Source organism: Crocodylus siamensis, chromosome 5 (assembly GCF_052110815.1).
Source record: "Crocodylus siamensis isolate JL-2025a chromosome 5, ASM5211081v1, whole genome shotgun sequence".
In the NCBI taxonomy this organism is placed as follows: domain Eukaryota; kingdom Metazoa; phylum Chordata; order Crocodylia; family Crocodylidae; genus Crocodylus; species Crocodylus siamensis.
In genome coordinates, this window is record NC_143399.1 from 160,483,217 (window position 1) to 160,502,844 (window position 19,628).

The following is a 19,628-nucleotide window of genomic DNA, read 5'->3' on the forward strand; positions in this document are numbered from 1 at the left end:
GGACCAGTTGTGCCTGTGTTTGCTTCAGAATAGAAGAGTTGTGGGATTGGTTTGTGCATATATTGTCCTTCCAATTGGGATTGTAATGACCCAGCCAGTCCCATTCAAGAGATGGGGGCAAATCATTCCCAGAACAAGGGCTACCTGTAGCAAGCCCAGAGTTATCCCCTTGTGCCTGCTGGGCTAAGTGAGGCAATCAGGTCAGCTAGTACCCTTAAGCCACAGGCAGCAAGGCCCTACTTCCTCCATCCTTTAAAATTCAGGCTCAGTCCACAGGCACCTTGTATGGGGAAAAGCAAAATTTCTTGCCCCTGCCCTCCCATGAGCTTCCTTGTTAATCTTCAGGTTTTGACTCCTGTCTCTGACTCTGGCTTCCAACTCTGGTAAGACCCTTGGCTATCCTTGATTCTGGTTCCCTGTTCATAATTCTATTTTGACCTCCAGCTCTGGTTTTTGGCTTCTGATCTTGGTTAACCCTTGGGTTACCTTGTCTCTGGCTTTTGACCCTCATTCTGATTTTGGCTATGGCTTCTGAGTCCAGACCCCAGGTCCCTGGGAACCCAACTACGTGCAGACTTTGGATAAGTAACCTGGGCTAAGCCACCCATGCCCCAGTGCATAACACAGTTTAGTGAGTAGTGCTGCTTTTCTGCCATTGATCCAGTGATGCAGTCCCAAAACCATTCAAACACAGTTCACGATGTCCTGGGGCAAGGTGTTAGTACTTCTTATCGCATGAACCTTTTTAGGGTTTGTCCTAGGACAATGGACATGGCCATCTGAGCAATTGCACTTTGTCCTAGGAAGAAGTGGTTTCTCCCAGGACAAATGCAATGTCTGTTCATAGCCTAAAAGACATTAATGAGTATGAATAAAATTGTGTAACAATGATGGTAGAATACATAACTGAAAATAGTCATTTTTAGTTTTATCAGCTTTGATTCTATAAAATGAAAAAAAAATCACTATTTATTATAGGGCCCACCCATGCATAAATAAGTGCTCTAAAGATGCCCTGATAAAGAACTCTCTTTTGAGTGCAATGCAAGTGCCCTAACATTCCATGCCAAAAACCTAATTCTGGTTTTATTTTTATTAACATTCATAAAGAAAATATATGGGAGGAGCTTTACTCTATGCAAGTGCTAATTGAAAATAGAAGGATAAAAAGATGGGGCAGATTATTATCTAAATACTTTCTAGATTGGAAGCTAATGGTGCTAGTGGCAAAAAGCCATAAAGCAAGAGCTTGGATGGCTGAGCAGCTGATGTTTGTAGTAAGAAGGAAGAGCAAGCACAAGGCCTAATTCTACAACCAGTATTCACACTGAGTAACATCTGTTCGTGTGAATAGTCCCATTGAACTGAAGACTCACTCAGGAATTCAGAGAAAAGCCACGATACTGTACAAATGCGATTCTCTGGTGGTCAGTATAGAAAGAATTCAACAGCATGATGTGAGTGAGCAAGCATCAGACAATATCAAAAAGGTTGGAAGAATCAGGAGCTCAGTTAGTAAGAGCATTTCAGAGTATTCCTTTATGCTATCATTATCCTTTTACAATTATCCTCATCCATTCATGCATATTGAAAGCTGTGTGGGCAGAAAAATAGTTATGAAAAATAAGCATGTATTAGTAGAGTCTCCTGCAACAAGATTAAGTGACTGAGCAAGCAAGCAATACTTCATGAAGGGATAGCCATGAAATTAGAGGGAAAGTAACTGTCCATTAGCATTGGCGTGAGATTAGAACATTGCTGGATGACCAGCTAATGGATGACCATTTCTCAAACATATTAAATTGTATATGTAGTCTATGCTTACGTGTTAGTCAACATTCAGGAGTGCTAGCAATAGGTAGTGTAACTTACCTAGATTAATAGTGACATAAAGACACATACCTAATATTATACTGTTAGTCATGTTGATATGGCAATGCTTAATGGCCAGTAGGGCCCCTTTATGTTAAGTCCTATACAATGTAGAAGATGCAGCAAGTGTTAGTAGTAGCATATGGTCACTGCCTTGAAGAACTTTCTAAACATAATTGACACTATATCAAGGCTTTGTAGAAGGACTAAAACACTTTTAAACCAATGTAATAATATCTAAAAATTACCGGAGCTACTTGAAAGATTGTAGAGTTTATTAAAAGGAAATAATGGATAATGCCGAACCTAATATATGTATAAAATGTCTGTCTTATATTTATGTTTATAAATATATAGTCATAATTTTATTTATAATGTTTAGCTATATTTTATCTATAAATATACTATAAATAAGTCTGTTAACCTTAGCCCTGTCATTCAAATGCCTTATGATACAATGTTTAATTATGTTATCTCACACTATTTTTCCATAAAAACCTATCTCCTTTACTGCACAGTATGCACCTGCTGTAATAAGGGCTGTATAAGAAAGGAATGCCTTATAGATTACCATTTCCTCTAATAGTTTCAGATCTTGGATAGAATACAGTGAGTGAGGCATGGTATTGCAAGAGGAAGAAAGAATGAATAGTCTCATAGTTAAGGCAACTGAAGCCTGCCTCATCTCTTGCAACTTGTACATGTGGCAATCTGTTCTTTCCCTTCCCCAGGCTTCTTGTCCCAGTCCCATCTTCATTACTTATCTAGTCCCATCCTTCCCCCTAAACCTTTCATCCCATTCCCAGCATACTTGCCCAGCATATCTCTGTCTCATACATCCAAACTCCCTGTATCAAATGGAAGCTACAGCTCCTCACTCATCACTCCCACCAGCCTGGTTTCCAGTTCCTCCCTGTGGCAATCAGTCCCCAGACTTTACCTACAGTCTCAACTGGTTAATCCAACTCATTTATCAAAGTCTCTTTATTCAGGCAGTACCCATTCTTTCCCCAACACTTTCATAACAGTTTAAGTAGCACTTTTTAAAAGGCTTTTGAACTGAACTCCCAGGAATTACAAGAGGCTGATAACTGTTTGCCATACATTTTTATGGATGTTTCATTTTATGCAACAAGCCCTCCAACAAGGTTTTCAAGAACATTGATATTTTTAGCAGTGTGTAACTCTAGTGACCATTATCAAGTAAAAGGCTGTGAGAAATGAGATATTTTAAAAGTAGCAAATGGCAGCTTTTACAATTATTAAATAAAGCTTTTATTCATGTAGGTTGATGACACAATTACAGCATATTCAGCTCAACTCCTAAAATGTAATTAACATGAGTTGATGTCATAGTTAAATATTTTAGGCAATGCACTAGGCATTTACTTCCATGGATTCTTGGTATTGTTTTCCTTTCCTTACAGTAGCTCAAGTTGTACAGTATCCATTTATATCCACAAACCAGGACATTGATTGGGATTTGATTTTTTTTTCTTGAATTTATTCTATTCATATTTAGGAAGATTAAAGCTGTGTTAGATTCTTTCATGGCTTCAGTCTTAATTAACAAATCTTTAATTTGTACAATGAAAGTCAAATCAAACTCTAAAGACGTGTCAGAAGTCAAAAGGATATGACTTGCTTCAAACGACTTTGAGCAGGTTGCCATTTATTTTTGTAAAATTACATGAAAATTTACTTTTCAGAAAATTCCAAAGTTGCACAAATTAGAGATGGAAAAAATAAATAGCTAAAAGAGCATATATTCTATTATTTATAGGGCAGGCCTGATTTTTCATATGTTCTTGGGGTCTTCTGTTAGTCAGAACAGTTTGTTTTTGCAGAATTTCAATATATTTATCTGAAACACGGTGCTGTGGCAAAAAACATATATTTTTGTATGTTTTTCACTATGTGTTAGTTTGCTTTGTGTTACGTAATATAGTCAAAGATTATCATAATTTGACATCGAGACATTTATCCAATTGGCAAATGACTTCCACTTTGCCGTTCCAGGTCCCAATCTTCTAATAAATTTTGCATTCATTGAGACTATGCAAGTGTCAGAGTCCATCTTCATAGGTCCAATTACAAGACCAGGGCCTTAGACAGTAAGCTCTTTGTACAATATATATTTATACAGTGCCAACCAAAGTAGAGCTATGACTCTGATTGGAGCCCTTGGACACTACTGCAATCAAATAATAATAGGTAAAAGTTTCATAATCCAACTCAAAACTTTATTGCTTCAGAGGGAATGTATATATTGCAAATTAAAATGTAGATAGTGATAAGATCTCTGGTATAGACATATGGCTAGGGACAGAAGTTACACACACATAAACCAGTTTAAGTTATCAGGAACTGGTTTAAACCTGTAAGAGAACAGAAGCTCAGTGCAAATAAACAAGTTTCAAAATGGCTGAAAATGTTTTCAGATAAACCTAGTTGAATGTAGTATCAGACTTTACTGATTTGGGTCAAACCAGTTTATGAAACTTCTGGCCCAAACCCCTTCCTGGTTCAGGTTAAATCAGAGTCCCCCAGCATCCCAGCATGCTTTGCAGCCCTGGCCTGGGCTGTGCTGTCTGCTCCAGAGAGTAGGGCTGACCCTGCCCCTCTGCTTCCTAGCAGAGCTGGGGCAGTGAGGGCTGGCTGCCAAGGGGGTGGGGCCAAGACCAGCTGGCGATGCAGCCCAGTCTATCGGGGGATACTGCCCACCCCTTTCCCCACTCAAACTTACTGCTGGCTGCAACTGTGGACTACACATCCCAGAGGCACCTGAAAGTAGAAAGAGGAAATGATAAGCAGCCCTGCAGAGTTTTGCTACTGTAATTCTGGAGTGCAAATCCCAGAGATCTCAAGGACAGCAGGAAGAAGTGAACACACAGCCTGAGTGCTGTGCTCTAACATCCCCTGGCTTCTGGCCTGAGCCATTGCAGGCAAGTAGCTGCATTTCTGGAATCAAAGGTAAATGTCTGTTCACTTCTGTTTCAATTTAATCTGTGCAGTTTATAGTAACCTACAAAGCCTCAGGCTTTCAGACTGTTTGTACTTAGATAATGAAGGAAGTGTGTGTAAGATTTGAGGTATTGTTTATCCCTAGAAAGTATGAAATTTATCTCCACACAAGTTTTCTTAAATCCTGTTTTTAATGTATTTGAACACACATTTTATTGAACACTATTATATATTTTTTAAATGTATCGAAAGCCATCTCATGGAAAATCATTTTATCTCACTTGTACAGAATCTCAACATGCTAATGCCAGATGGTATTTTATAGCAGGTCAGAAAATAATGAAGGAATCTGGCTTTAGAAGTGAAGTAACAAGGAAAGATGAGTAACTAAGGATTACAAATTTGCAAAAGCATTTATTTCCTAAAACCAGCCCTTTGTAATGGTTTCTGATATGTCTGTGCCTGTTCTCTGTGGATTTATTTGTATTTATTGCATATCTGTCACACCTCATTAGGGTTATAAAAGATTATTAATGATGCAATGAAACATGTTCTCAATCACCAGAAATATGTAGACTTGCAATAATTTGACCTTCACTTTCTTAAGATTATTTATTAGAAATATGTGGGAGGCTTAATTGGTGATTAGGAACGGAAGAAACAGTAGAATTTCAATTGCCAAGAGAATGGAATAGTTTTTTTCCCCCAAAAAAATGTTGCTGAAGAAATTCATTAAAAGCTCAACTTGTCTAACTGTATTGCTGACAACATTTTCTTTTTGTCTTTCATGTGTATTCAGTGCTTCTAGGAAGCATTGGATTAACATATCTAGATTTATCCATAAGTATACAAAGTAAATAACAGTTCAAACATTCCAACAGTGTCCCACTGAACCGTAGAGCTACTCACCAATTGGCAAAGCGAGTTAGCTGAGTTGTGGCACTATCTTAACATAGGCATATTGCTTCTGGTTCTGGATATACATGATACCAGAATGTGCCTTGTAGACCTGTCTCAGGAATCTCTGAATGGCCCTGCCTTGTGTCATGTAGACTGGTGCTAAGTTTCTAGTCCATATGGTTAGAGACAAAAGCTTAAAATTTGAAGTGAATGCATTTCTTTGCAGAAAGTAAAAAGGGAATGAAAGGGCTGCAACATATACTATTTAAAAATATTTTTAAAATTGATTGTATGATTTTTTGGATTGACACAGTTTTGAATTGCTTTGGGGTTGACAATATTGCATTTACTTAAATTTTGTCATAAAAGTAGCCATGTACTGGATTAAGGTAGCACTCCTATGGAGAAAAGAAAGTGTGATCAAGTAATTAAAGCTATATCCTAATGCAAATATAAAAAAGATGAGGGTTTGAATTAATTTTATACAAGTGACCTTAATTCTGAAATTACCTAAGTTTTGAATTCTGTCTTTGTACCCCAAATAACATTAATTGCATTTTTCAAATGTCATATTACATTTTCTTTAAAAGAGAAAAGCATTCACTTATGCAATTGTAATCTTCCTTCTCCTCAAAAGCAGGGAGTGAATATTTATTCTTCAGCACTGCAGCACAGTCTTCTTTACCAGAGTTAAAAAATTCACATTTAATTATATTAGCTAGTTGTCTGCTATCCTATATAGAACAGTCATAAGAGGAGAATACATAGTGCATACACATTTTACAGAAACTGTAGCTGAATGCTTAACCCATTTCTTCACTGCAGTTGAAAAGTGCAATTTCCACGTAGAAGGTATAAATGAACAAGCATTAGTCTAACTCAAGGACTAACAGCAGTGGAGCCACAGCAGCAGCAGCTACCTCACAGACTATTTGGCAGCTGAATCCCAGTAACATAACTAGGAATGAGCACCAGTGCCTGGTACTGACTTCTGGCGGAGTATGCAAACAGCAGACACAACAGCTGCCAACCTGGTGACTGCAGCCACCACTGATGACCCAATGGCCCCTGGGCTAAGTAGAGATAGCCCAAAAGCCTGAAGCTGAATGGATTCAATCTGAACTGCAAAGATTGAACTGATAAGCAGTAAACAGGCATTCACTTTAGATTCCAGAAATGACCCACATGCCTGCTGCGGCTCAGGCCAGAAGCTGGGAGGTTCTAGAGCTCGGCTGGAGCAGACAGCTTGGGCCAAGGCTAGCCTACCTAACTACCCTGTGAGGGAGGGTTTTGGGGGAGGTGCAAAGCACCTTGGGATGACTTGGGAGCTAGGAAGCACTTGGGAGACTGTAAGTTAACTTGAATCTGAAGGGGATCTGGGACAGAAGTTCAATAACCTAAATCAGTTTGGTCTTATACAATATCCATTCAGATTTATTGTCAATCAGTTTTGGCCATCTTGAAAGCATTTTATGTGCTCTGCATTTCTGTTGCATTACAGATTTAAACCAGTTTCTGGAAAATACTTTTATTTTACTTACACACGTTTGTGTGTAATTTTTGTCCCTAGCCCTGATGCCAAGGGTATAGAACCTGCTTGTTATATCTCTGCTGAATCTTATACAACTGTAGTTTCACTCTTGTTGATTCTGATCTACTTAGATTAAAGCTAACCAGTTGAAAGTCTATACATCACACCTTCATTTGCAGTGGAGACATACCCTTACATAATCATTTTATTTCTGAGTGTCAGTATGACTAAATACCTAATATTGGGTGTTTCCTATATGAGATCTAGGTTTGATTAGAGTTATATCCTAACTTAAATAAACTTTCCCTGGGAGAGAAAACCTTGCTTAGTAAGAATCATTAGAGAGGTCAGATTTTTACTTACGGGCCAGGATCCCAACAAGCGTTCCCTGCCATGCCGCATATACATAGTAGCAGGTGCGATTGTGAGATCCTGCATCAGATCCCAGCAAACTATATTGCTGGTATCGGGGAACCTGATCCAGGGAAGCTTGGCTCACTGCATTCCCCAGTTGGAGCCAGCTAGAAAAGCCAAAGGGTGGTCCCCAGCTGGGAACCCTTATCAACTGAGGGACACTCTGAGTCTCTGGAGAACATGTAAGTCTTGAAAGGTCCAGTGTACTCCAGAGACTGGGTACTGGCCCCACTCAATTAAAGGTGTAATAGGAACCAGCCACAAAATGATTACGTGTATTTTGTATAATAAGTTTTTACCTTATTCCTTATTTTATCATATAGCTAATTGAATGAATATGTGGCTAGGTGACTACTTAAGATGTGGTTAACCCATGTAATGTCTGTCAGGTACCATAGTTTCCATGAGAAGCATCAAGAAGTATAAGATGATCAATTCTGTGTTTTGTGTTTGTCATAGAACCAACAGAGTCAAGCTTTGTTGCCCTCATCCCCCTCCAGGGTGGGTGGGCTGGCTGTGGCCCAAGCTGCCTGCTCCAGCCAACCAGGGAGGCATGCTCTAGCACCCCCTGGCTTCTTGCCTGGGCCATTGCAGACATGTGGCTGCATTTCCAGAATCAAAAGTGAATGTCTGTACTGTCTAAAAATCCTGCTCTAAACAAGTACAAGTACTCTTAAAGAGAAAAATGTCTGCAATTTGTTTAGAATGGAATGTGTTAAATGATTTAACCATAGGTTGTTCCTGCCTTTTTCTGTGAGAAATGTTGAATGAAAATCCTTTGTTTGAAAATATTTCTGACTTTTTTCCAATTTTTTCTTGGAAAGTTTCAAACTAAATAAAGTTGACATTTTAAGTCAGAATTAAACAGAACATTTCATTCTATTTTGAAATGCTGATTTGGAAGGATTTTTTTTTTCTTTTGGGAAAACCAAAATTTTTCATCAAAGCTTGTGAAGCGTTTCAGTTTCAGTGAAACTGTTTTTCACTGGGAAAGATTTCTACTCAAAATATTTTAGCAGCTATAAATAAGTAAATAGATGTCATAATTCCTACTCTTACTATTTATTTAATTTGCTTTTTTTCTGTGAAAAAAACTGACATCTTTTCAGCACTGCAGTACACATTTTGAAAGTTGCTATTAAGGCTATGTGACATTCCTGTGTGGGGGAAAAACAGTTTGCTCTTCAGTATAAGAGCCAGTAATGGAAGGATTGCAACCTGTCTTTTACCATTGCAAAATCCAGAGCCAGATGTAGAATATAAATACTCTAATGGAACATAGGGAGCTAGGAGCATAGGAGATAATCTGATGCATGCAGATGCTAGCAGTCAAGATTACTCAAGCTGTACTGAAATTTCCTTTGCACCTGGCACTGGAGGTGTTAGCCATGCCAGTTCAGTCCCCCAACACAGATGTTCTTGTTGTACCACTTAGCATGTGTAACATTTAGGTTTCTGTTTAGCTCGGCATAGTACACATAAATACTGTAATCCAAAGACCACCCATTTATTAGTGCACCTGCATCTTCCATTTCCTTTAATTCTGTTTGTGCATTGCAACCCCCTTGTGCTTTGGAACCTAATGCAGAAAACTAGGATAGAGGCACAAAAGGCTAAAATATTTATTTAATAGTACTATGACTGTCTTGTGATGTCAAAAGAAACTGCATATTCAAAAGGTTACCAATTATTTGTGTATACAACTTAAGTCTAAATTTGCAGAGGTCTTCATTTTGTAAATGTCTGTGTATTGGCATCACATACATTTGTTCATTTCACTTTCTACCCTGTGGTCTAGGCTACTGTGATATTACCCCAATTAACTAAAGCACTTAAGCCCGTGTTTATCTTGAAACACCTGGATAGTCTTTCTCAAGTCAGTGAAGTCAAGTATATGCTTACAATTTTGCAGGTAAGGGACTCTAAAAATTGTGCTAATTATTAAATGACTCTACAAAAAATAAATTTTCTCAAGTATTAGAGAAAAATCTTTCCTAGTTAGTGGCTACCAGTAAAAGCAATAATTTCATTTTTGCTTTGTAAAATTTCTGGGATTTAACAAATACTACAAAAAATCCCCACACATGAACTCCAGGTACCCTAATAACGATTAAATTTAGTCATTAAAATATCACCCATAGTCCCACACAATAGAAAAAATAGAATAGTAGCCGGAAAACTAAGGAGCATAGGAACATGTCCCAACATGCTCCACTTAAAACCCATGTCCTCAACTCACGTGAGAAGCTCTCTCAGATACGTCTCTGCAATGAAAGATAATACTTCTATATATGTTTCATTGCAATACAGCCCATAATACTCAGACAAAAATGGAAAAAATGCAAACAAAGCAAGTTATTGGAGAGAATTAGTATTTTAAAATAGTAATGATGAAGCCCTACAATGATGGAAGCAAGTAACCAGAAAGGCAATTCTTCACATGGATTTAATCAGCATAGCTGTTCAGGAAGTAAAGGATACTGTTCTTCTGTAATTCCAGATGTAAACAGAACAAGAGTACCTGATTCTGTTTTAGCTTAATCCATTTGGGGAGTGGATAGACTGCATATATAACATTAAAAGCCTTGACCTGTTGTTCCTTTTCCCCATTTGTGTTTTGTCTCCCTTTATATAAATGAGAATCAGATTCTTGGGGCCAGATACTATCATATCTATCTTATTGTGCTAGGAGCTTGTTTATGTTGAGTCAGTGCAGGTCTTTTGGATCGTGTATTTGAGTATTCCCTGCCTATCCAAGTTTACTCTAGAACCAGAAGTCTTCCAGTGAGGCTGCTCTGGGCGTGATCTCAGCGCCTGCCCTTGGGCCTCAGTTCCTTGAGGTACTGAGAGCAGAAGCTATGGACAAGTCTAGGGCTGCCTCATTAGAGAATTTCAGATGTTAAGATATAGCAGCAGATGCAGGTGATGTAGCATGATCAGCGCATTCTCCCTTAGATCAAGGTGCAACAAGTTTGTACATAGGTGACCTAGTGCATAGTTTCATAGTTAGTAGGGTCGGAAGGGACCTGAGCAGATCATCAAGTCCGACCCCCTGCCATGGCAGGAAAGAGTACTGGGGTCAAACGACCCCAGCAAGGTGTTCATCTAGCCTCATTTTAAAGACACCCAGGGTAAGAGCCAGCACCACTTCCCTTGGAAGTTGGTTCCAGATCCTAGCCGCCCTGACTGAAGTAGTGCCTCCTGATGTCTAATCTGAATTTACCCTCTGCCAGCTTATGACCATTATTTCTAGTCACTCCTGGTAGTGCTCAGGAGAACAGGGACTCCCCCAATGCCTGCTTGTCCCCTGTGCCTAGTTTGTAACAGGCCACTAGATCCCCCCTCAGCCTTCTTTTGTGGAGGTTAAACAGGTTCAGGTCCCTTAACCTCTCCTCATAGGGCCTGCCCTGCTGCCCCCTGATCATAGAATCATAGAATCAGTGAGTCGGAAGGGACCTTGACAGATCATCTAGTCTGACCCCCTGCCATGGGCAGGAAGGAGCACTGGGGGTGGGAGGATGTCATAAGACCCCGGCCAGGTGCCTATCCAGTCTCCTCATGCAAGTGGCCCTCCTCTGGACCTTCTTCATGTTGTCCACATCCCTCCTGAAGTGCGGCACCCAGAACTGGACACAGTACTCCAACTGCAGCCTGACCAGTGTCGCATAGTGTCACCTCCTTGGACCTTTTTGAGATGCATCTGTGGATGCATGACAAGGTACGGTTGGCCTTCCTGACTGCATCCCCACACTGCCGGCCCATGTTCATCTTGGCATTAATGATGACTCCAAGATCCTTTTCTGCCTCTGCACTGACAAGAAGGGAATTTCCCAGCCTGTAGGTATGGTGCTGGTTCTTCCTTCCCAGGTGCAGCACCTTGCACTTGTCAGTGTTGAATCCCATCCTATTCTCATCCGCCCACCCCTGTAACCTGTCTAGGTCCGATTGTAGCCTATTTCTCCCATCTAGCATGCCCACATCCCCCCACATCTTAGTGTCATCAGCAAATTTGAACAGGGAGTTACCCCCTCATCCAAGTCACTGATGAAGATGTTGAACAGTGCAGGCCCTGATATGGCTAGAACCTGGACATTACACTTCATATGTAATGTCCAGGTTGTAGCCATATTAGTCTAGAGGAAAAAGAGTCCTGATCAATACAAAGCAATCAGGTCTAGAATCCTGATTGCTTTGTATCTAATGCATAGAATAGGATCTGGCCTTTAGCCTTTTTTGGGTGTTCTGTTGCATCTGGATACTAGTTCAGATCCCAGTAACAGTGAAACTGTATAAACACTAAGTAAGAAGTGATGATGTCCAGAAGGCTTGTACAGCCTGTACTGAAGTCTGCACTGCCACACTTTCACTGTTATTAGTACCCAAGCTGTCTAAATAAGAGGTATATTAAATATCTTTCCAAGTGCTCTTGTGACACTGCAGTGTAGACATAACTTTAAATAATTTTTTTTATGTGGATGTTTCAGACCGGGGTAATACATAGACAAAGCATGTGCACCTCCTGAGTGTGGCGATGCACCCCCTACAAAAAGGCGCTGCTGACACTGTCAGTGGCACCTGCAGGCAGTTGCCACTCACCACCTTGCCGCCAACACCACCAGTGGTGTCTGCAGGCAGTCTAGGATTGCCACTGGCCACCACTGCCAGCAGCGTCTGTGGGTGGTCACTGACCCCTGGTCAGCACTTACCACCCCACTGCTGACAGAGCCGGCAGCGTCTACAGGAGCTCCTACTTACCGCTGCCACACTCCCGCTCCTGCCATCCCAGCCACCAGGGGCATGCATCATTCATGTTTCAGACCACCAGAAATGGCTAAATGTTCTGAACTGTGGAAAATTTCAGGACCGTCATGGGTGGCTTCCAAAATATTTTCAAGTGGAAATCTTTTGAAGTAGAAGGCAACTATCTAAAGTACACAGATTTTCTGAAGGAGAATGCTTCAGAAATTGCTGTTGTTCTGAGCCAGATTAAATCCACTCCATTTATACATTACAGAACCGGAGATTATAGAATGTAAGTATAACAGGACATACATGGGAATGAGACCTATGAATGAACTGTGTGCCAAAGAGATGGAGGTCCTTAGATTCTCTGGGGCTTCTAGATCATGTGCCTGCTTTTGACAAAAATCCTAGCCCATTGAAATCAATCTGAGTTTTGTCATTGATATCAATAGAGTCAAGATTCACCCAGAGAAAAACTCCTTTCTCTGAGGGGAAAATGCAACACTAACTACATTAGAACATTTTGTTCCCTCGAAGAAGGGGAATATTTATCCTCTGTCTACTACTCTTAGAAATGTACAGATCAAAACTGGTTTACATTGATCAAATTTCTACAGGTCCATCAATATTATTGTATCTTTCCTTTCTAAACAGTGGCATTTTTATAGGCTAATCAAATATACAGTATTACTAGGAGCCATTTGAAGTGAATGCCAGAACTACATAGAAGTAATCTGAGAATTAGATCTATTTTTGTTAGTTGAAACAATCTTGACTTGCTCATATTGTATTGTACCTGATGCCCAGTAATCTGATAGTACCAATACAAACAGAAAGATATCCGGTTTGAAGTTCTTAAATATCTGTTAAAAGTGGTGAGCAGTCCAAGCACATTAAAATTCCATTTTCCCCTACAAGTGTTTGCTGCCGATGACCCCCACTGATCTTAAATATATTTCTGTATCTGTAACTGAATAGAGGTTTTCCGTACAGCATGTTCTAATGGTACTCTGGCCTTTAGCCAACAAGCCACTGAATAAGGCTATTTTTAAAATACAGAAACTGGGAACAGCTGCAGCAATCAAATTTGATAAAAACAGAGAGGAACTTTGCTTTTTTTACAATTTGTCCAAGTTTAGACTCCTTTCATAGAACGGCTTTTGTTCTGTTGGATGAAGAGGGTAGAAGAGTAACAGAGTGAAACCCTTTTGAAAAAATAACTTTTAAAAGAATACAGATTAAAATAATAGGGGGGTTTTGGTGCAGCAATATGTTCAATACAATTGTACCTCAAACTATTAAAAGAATAAATCTCTAAAAAGAATACATTTGGCCTGCTAAGCTGTGCCATAAAAGGCTTTTCCATAATGATCTCCTGAAGAGGAAGACGAAACCTCTTGTTTCAGAATGTTAGAAATCTGAACATTGGTCTTGGGAGCAGTTGTTGGATTGGGGAGTGATTTGATTTGAATGCTTCATTTCTTTTTCCCTTTTTTCCCCCCAGTGTTAATCAAGAATGTATCTGTTAAGGGGGGAGGGAAGGGTTCATGTAAGGAAAAAGTTTTACAAAGATCTTTTGTGCATGTTAAAATGTTTCACAAAATATTTAATTATAAGGAGTTACTCATCCTTGTTCCCCTGCTAGTTTTAAGTAAGCTCACAATTGCATGCTAAATGAAAGTCAGGAGATGATTTTGTACTGAAAATCCAATCTGCAGTAGGAGGCTGTTAAGAGATTCCATTTGAGGAGTGAGTCTGTGTGCTAAGCTTATGCAAGACAGAAAATACTGGGTGATAATGTTGTACTACTGAAATCAGTGGAAATTTTTGCCCTTTTTTTAGTAGTCACACTTTTATTCTTTTTATTCTTTTTAATCACTTGCAAATTACTTTAATTCAAAACCCTATCCCACTAAGCTGCTTTGGTGTACACCAATTTCAAATTGGTTAGAAAGAAATATAATTTTCCTTTGTCTTGTCTCTTCTTCTTTGCATCTATAAAGTATAGATATATATACTTTATACACATATATAAAAAGTATGTGTGTGTGTGGGTGTGTGTGTGTGTGGGTGTGTGTGTGTGGGTGTGTGTGTGTGTATATATATATATATATAGAGAGAGAGAGAGAGAGGTATGTGTATGTATGCATATATAAAATATTCTTGTACTGGCACCTATCATTGTAGCAACTGAGTATCTCTTAAAGGTAAAAATCACAATAGGCCAACTTATATTATTCAAGGTCTTTTTCTTTCCTTTTTAAAATATCTAAGTATAAGGGAGAGTGTGTGTTGCTTCAGTAAGTCTTGAGCAAGGAATTGGGCTTAGAATCAATCTGTGTATGACATACAGCAAGGCTATCCAACTTTTAAGCAGCCAGGACCAGACAGACCACACCAGTGGGGGCCACATTTCATGTGGGCCATGGGCCCCCCAGGCTGCACACCACATGAGTGTGTGGGCCTCACCTCCAGTTGCCCAGCTGTGGGCTCCACTGCATCATACCGCATGATTGCTCCAGGCCAATAGCTTCTCTGGTGCTGCAGACTTTGCCATGCTTCTCAACCCCAGCCTCTGAGGTAGGGCTATGCAGCAGAAGCCCAAGGATGGAGGAGGAGCTCTGAGCCCTTAGCTACTGCTTAAGCCAGAGCAAAAAGGGGAACAGCAACCAGATGAGAGTCCAGAGGACACACATTAACCCCTTGTGGGCTGCATGTGACCTACAGGCCGCCAGCTGGACAGCCCTAACAGACAGGCTACTATAGGATGCATACACACTAGAACCAGAACTCTGCAGCACACAGAATAGAAGTGTGTCAGATGCTGGAGACACGCACGTTGTATAGAACTTTACTCACATAGGTAGTCCCATGAAGTCACTACTCAGAGAGGATAATTTTGATAATTCACTTGGGTTTCAGAAAAACTGAATTCAGATCCTTTATCTGTCACAAACTTCATGTGTGACCTTGTTTAATAAGTTCCTGATTCTGCAGAGACTTACTCATAATGCACTCTGACTAACTTCATGGACCACTCATGATGTGAAAAGTTTTACACATACACACACACACACACACATTTTGCAGGATCAGAGCTGTGATCTATGTATCATTTCTCCCTCTATAAAACTAAAGTAATAATACTTCCTTCCTCTGACCTTTTCTTTGTCTTATCTATTTAGATTATAAACTCCTGAAGGCAAGGTCTGTCTCCCTCTATTTTTACTGCATAGCTAATATAAGTGGGCCCTGATTTCAGCTGGGCTTCAAGTTTCAATTACAATATAAATTATAACATGTACTATGGTATATTTCTCTGTTCCTGCTAGTCCTTGCTTTTTTTAAATCTTCAGATTGCACAGTTTACTGTGATTTTGCTACTTTATTTTAACAAAGTAATCTAGCAACTGTCTGTCTTAAAGCATGCAAAGTCCATGATTTAAGCATATCTTTAGCACTTTATACAACAGCGGTTCCTATCTCTGCATATAAGAATGACCCTACATTCTTGCATAATGGAAAATTGTATTTTTAATACATGCACTGTTCCGAGCAGATACTATAGCATTCATGTGGTGCAGAGCATTGAACTCAGCAGGTTTTCAAGGGCTTTCTGGCAACACACCAGTTTTCAAAGTCTTATCCTGTATTTTAACTGGAACCAAAAAAATTTCCAGCATGATGATTACCAGGGTTTAATTACATTTAGTCAGCCATGTAGTCCTTTCTCTCCGAAGACAAAGTGCCGCCGGAGACAGATTTACCACTGACCAACAGTGTTTTTATGCAAATGTGCCTGAGTAAGTACAGTAACCCCAAATTATAATAGAGTCTTTCAATCTCTTGCCAGGACAGCAATATTTATACATTTCAGAGATAAATTGGATATCAAAACAGTTCCATTACAGAAGGAAAGTTCTTTATGTAAATCACTGTTTCTAATCACACTGTTTCTCCCCACCCCCTACCCTCATTTGGTTTCCTTGTCTTAACTTCATACATGAATTCCAAATGTATTATTGTATTGTACATTCACTTTATATATTGAAGTGTGTATTTAGTGCAGAGATAAGAGGCAATATAAACTTTGCATTGAAAAGCTTTAAGGTTTCCAAGTGTGTTTCTTCTAGGGTTGAGGAAGTACTGTAAAGGGCTCAAATTCATGCATGGTGTTTTGTCAACTACTAGTGCAAGTTTTCATTTGTGCTCCTCCCCTCCACTTGCCTGAGAGGAGGAAGTAGGCTGCCAATATCCCTAGTGACTTTATCCCCCCATCAGGAATGAGTGCACGGGGTCAGATGCCCCTCTGCATGCTATTCAGAATCTGCTAACATCAGCACTCGCTCATGAGAGCTGGCTTTGTTTACTGATGGTGCTAATATGAGGAGACACGTGAAGTAGTTTGGTTTATGGAAGAGGGCAGGAGAGGCATGGTGCTGTGAAAACATTCCCACACAATCTAATGGCTCATTCAAATAGAAAACAAGTGAGAGCCTTCAGTTCTTTTACAACGCTTAAAGTAGATCAAACTAACTCAAGAACCCAAAGACAGTAGTCAGAAACCACTTTTCTAATGCACTGATCGCAAGGGACTCTTCAGGGCCGATTAGCCGTTAGAGCTCAGATCACATTTGCACATCTCAGTGAAACAGCCTGATTTTAACATTACCCAGCACCCAGCAGTTGTAGTTGTTCTCACTGGGAAGTGCCGGATCTAAACTCTTTTGAAAGTCTGACCTTCAACTTATAAGTATTGATTATAGCAGATGAAGGATATATATAGGTATAAAACGTAGTGTCAGATAACTGTACAGCAGAAAGTAACAAGTGATTAGTTTAAGATTGCGACTAAAAATATTCCTGTTTGGCCCAAAGTTCCTCCCATTTGTAGAGGACTGTCTCATTACAAGTGTGAATATTTTGAAATGGCCTCGCTTTTCGAAGGTCAAAACCATATTGTTGGATTCCAGGGTTTATCAATTTTTGGATGTAGGTAGTGTGGATCAAGGGGCAGGATTTTGTCCTTAGTTCCCTGCTGTCACTGGCATGAACATCTCTATAACTGAAAAATGATGCATCACATTTATGTCACTGCAAATGTCACTATCTTGAATCTTGCATATGTTGCATGAGCTGTCAGTAAAAAAAAAATCTGTTCTTAATTATTCTCCCATTATTTAAAAAATAATTTTAATTACCTAGTAATGGATCTATGATGTTAATTTATCCAGATTTAATACATGATTTAATACATTTATAAAATGTTGTATGCTTTTACTATCCAAGAAATGTTGTCTTTTAACCCTCTGGGGATATCAATGAAAATGGAATACGTTTAAGCTTGACTTATGATTGGATATACACATGGGTAATTCAGTCTTAAGAGAATATTATATTTTTAAGAAAGTAGGCAATAGAAAACCATAAATACAAAGTTAAACTTATGTTTTTTTAAATAAGAAAACAAATTAATATGGAAATACTTTTGTCTGTGGTGTTTTAAACAGAGATGATGCTGCCCAACAGCATTGGACAACATGACTTCTTGAGGTCTTTTTCAGGCCTTTTTTCTATGATTCTATTGTATCCAAGGAGCTGCTGTATTTTGGTCTATTTTCTATTTTAACATTTTAAAATAGTAATCAAAGATTGTGTTTGTTGTTGCACTGTCATTGTATGAAACTAATTTCACTCTGAAAAAAACAGCAAGGACATAGAGAAAAAGGAGAGAAATAAAATGAAGGTACTTTCCAGCAATAATCTTTCTGACTGAAAAGAAATAATCTGGACCAGTTACTAAAGTAACTGTATTCTAATTCTCCACCAAATTTCCCCCTTGGTACACAGGTTTCAGTAAATTACCTCAATCTAAATACCAAAGAGGTTAAAGTTTCCTTCTGAAATTTTAGAACAGCCCTTTAGTTACAAAACTAATCATGAATTCCACCAATATTAATGGTTGAAGAGTTAAAACATACAAATAATAATGTTCTCTCCTTTCCTTTGGCAATGTCATAAAGATGACCTCTCAGATTTTAACCTTTTTTCTACTTCACTAGCTAGACTATCACATGGTAGCATGGATATTAACAGCCAGTTTATAAAATAAGGGACATTGAAGCATAATATACAACTGAAAGAAAATGTTTCTACTCCCAGTCCATCTGTTCTTGGCAACATACATTTCAACTGGAACTTGCAAAACATTTTGCACAAAGCAAAGCAAGTGGGATCCAAATAGGATTTTGCTAACTTGGGTTGCATCACAAACTAGTCTCGAGTATGAATATTGATATTCATGGTTATAGACCTTTTTTGCATCCTAAACTGTGTCTACTGATTCCTTGAAGTTGTCAAGAAGTGTTTATTTCACTTTCAATAGTGTATTAAATTAAATTTTAGAAAGTTAAGTAACAAGAATGTCACACACGTATTTTTAAACTCTCTCTCTCTATACACACACACACACACACACACGGTATATATATAGTGTGTGTGTATAAATTTGGGATTTCCTTTCTTTTTCAACTATGTGTGTATATGTGTGTATACACACTATATATATATATATATATATATATATATATATATATATATATATATATATAGTTGAAAAAGAAAGAAAATACCAAATTATACACACACACACATTATGTGTATACATATATATATATCTATATAGTGTGTGTGTGTGTGTGTATGTGTGTATAGCTGAAAAAGAAATACCACATTAAAAATTATCTATGCAACTTCAATTATGCTCCATTTTATATCTAACTTGTGCGCTCTGTGTAAGACAAGAGTCTCATAAAAATTACAAGTTATCGTGTAATTAAACATTGTATTATGATGCTACATATAAGGGGTCAAATTAAAGTTGTAGAAGGCTGCCTGAATGGAATTTAATGAGACAAGAATAAGGCAGTTCTCTAGCTCAAGGTCTTTTCCTCTACCAAATTTCAGATATCTGCTGCAAACAGTAGAGTTGACACAACTTCTCAAAAAAGATTTAAAGAATCTTTTATAATGGTATATGCTAGGGTATCAAAATAGGAGTCATGTACAGTTCTTCACATAATATAATCAGTATTATAGGTATATATTAAAATACCCTTTAATATTATAATAAACATGGACACTTCTTATTATTTGATTTGAGATTTTTTTTTGGTAGGTTGTTTTGGATGACTTGCAAGTGAAT

General features: G+C 38.6%; 1 protein-coding gene across 1 annotated transcript in view; it reads left to right on the forward strand.

Annotated features, from left to right (window-relative positions):
* The window catches only part of DGKB (diacylglycerol kinase beta), a 604,653-nt gene that overhangs the window by 565,354 nt on the left and 19,671 nt on the right, over window positions 1–19,628 (forward strand). The window lies entirely within an intron of this gene.